At 29.5% G+C, this 2,174-nt stretch overlaps 1 protein-coding gene across 2 annotated transcripts in view; it reads right to left on the bottom strand.

The window, feature by feature from the left end:
- trappc1 (trafficking protein particle complex subunit 1) overlaps positions 1 to 1,647 on the bottom strand; it is a 3,402-nt gene extending 1,755 nt beyond the window's left edge. The window contains exon 1 of one of the 2 annotated variants that reach the window (XM_074623888.1): positions 1,457 to 1,647. The gene's annotated coding sequence lies outside the window, so the exon portion shown is untranslated. Of the gene's footprint in view, positions 1 to 1,335 lie in introns of both variants that reach the window. The other variant, XM_074623889.1, reaches the window with a different exon arrangement.
- Positions 1,648 to 2,174: the final 527 nt, after the last annotated feature.

Genomic DNA, 2,174 nt, shown 5'->3' with positions numbered 1-2,174 from the left:
AAATAGATATTAAACAGATATTAAACAGATATTAAATAGATATTAAACAGATATTAAATAGATATTAAACAGATATTAAATAGATATTAAATAGATATTAAACAGATATTAAACAGATATTAAATAGATATTAAACAGATATTAAATAGATATTAAACAGATATTAAATAGATATTAAATAGATATTAAACAGATATTAAATAGATATTAAACAGATATTAAATAGATATTAAACAGATATTAAATAGATATTAAACAGATATTAAATAGATATTAAACAGATATTAAATAGATAATAGATATTAAACAGATATTAAATAGATATTAAATAGATAATAGATATTAAACAGATATTAAATAGATATTAAACAGATATTAAATAGATATTAAACAGATATTAAATAGATATTAAACAGATATTAAATAGATAATAGATATTAAACAGATATTAAATAGATATTAAATAGATATTAAATAGATATTAAACAGATATTAAACAGATATTAAATAGATATTAAACAGATATTAAATAGATATTAAACAGATATTAAATAGATATTAAATAGATATTAAACAGATATTAAACAGATATTAAATAGATATTAAATAGATATTAAATAGATATTAAACAGATATTAAATAGATATTAAACAGATATTAAATAGATATTAAATAGATATTAAATAGATATTAAATAGATATTAAACAGATATTAAATAGATATTAAATAGATATTAAACAGATATTAAATAGATATTAAATAGATATTAAACAGATATTAAATAGATAATAGATATTAAACAGATATTAAATAGATATTAAATAGATAATAGATATTAAACAGATATTAAATAGATATTAAACAGATATTAAATAGATATTAAACAGATATTAAATAGATATTAAACAGATATTAAATAGATATTAAACAGATATTAAATAGATATTAAATAGATAATAGATATTAAACAGATATTAAATAGATATTAAACAGATATTAAATAGATATTAAACAGATATTAAATAGATAATAGATATTAAATAGATATTAAAGTTATCATCATTCTACTGTCAGAACAGTGTTCACACATTCTGAACGCATCAATCAATCAATCAATAACGATCAATAAGCACAGGGTGTCTCACATTAGTGCCGAATCAAAGATTAAATCATACAGAATGTGACAGAGCTTTTCTTTTAATCGCAGGTGTATGTTTAGTTGTGTTTTGTTGGATGTTGAGATTAAAGTGAGAGATTCTCAGACGGAGTCTGGTTGTGAGGCTCATTAACGAGCTGCTAGTCCGATAAAACCTCCTCTAAACCACGTTACTCACACTGCGTCTAATAACATCCACACTGCGTTTAGACGCATTAATCCAGAGTTTAAACGCATTAATCCAGAGTTTAAACGCATTAATCCAGAGTTTAGACGGAGTTTAATGAGGCGGTGTTTACCTTCTCTTCCGGTTTCCAGCGGAGCTCAGGACCCCGCTGCAGGGCTGCCCGCTTACTGCCGGAGCAGAACTGCTCTTTGTGGAGTTTTATAAATTTATATTTGACTTATAATAAGAAGACAGAAACATATACTGATATCTAACCCGTTATCTAATGAGCCGGGTTAATGTGTGATGCTGTTGGTGACTCACACAGCGCTGAAGAGTTCAGTTCTAGTGACACAAAGAACATTAAAGGGCCTGTTATTAATAATCCTAAATGTGTTGTTAACAGCTTCACCTGTGGTCGTTAAGTCAACTAAAGTCAGCGTCCTGTTGCTCGTGCTTGTGCTCGCTCTACATAGACATGAAGGAGCATCGCTCAACACAGTGAGGAGACACACGTCAGCTAAAAGCACAATATCACTCTATATCTCAGCTGCTTGGCAGTAATGTTAGCTGACCAGACCAAGGTCTCTCCATGAATCAATGCTGATCCTAGTGTTGGCTTTTCCCGCCTCGGCCTCCCGACCGCGGCCGGAGGGAACGGGGGAGACGATAACGTTTCTCTCTGCGGAGCCCCGTCACTTCATAAGACACGGGAAACCTCTGTTGGTCTGGAGGAGCTGCAGCAGTTATTTCTGCACAAACGTCCACTGAACATTCACTAGATATTCTCAGAGCTAAACTAACTCTTCTGCAGTGTGGAGTGAGCAGCATGCACGTGAGAGGTGGAGAGA

This window comes from Sebastes fasciatus, chromosome 22 (assembly GCF_043250625.1).
Source record: "Sebastes fasciatus isolate fSebFas1 chromosome 22, fSebFas1.pri, whole genome shotgun sequence".
Lineage (NCBI taxonomy): Eukaryota > Metazoa > Chordata > Actinopteri > Perciformes > Sebastidae > Sebastes > Sebastes fasciatus.
Note: the sequence above shows the minus strand (reverse complement) of the source record. Positions and strands in the feature narration are given on the sequence as shown.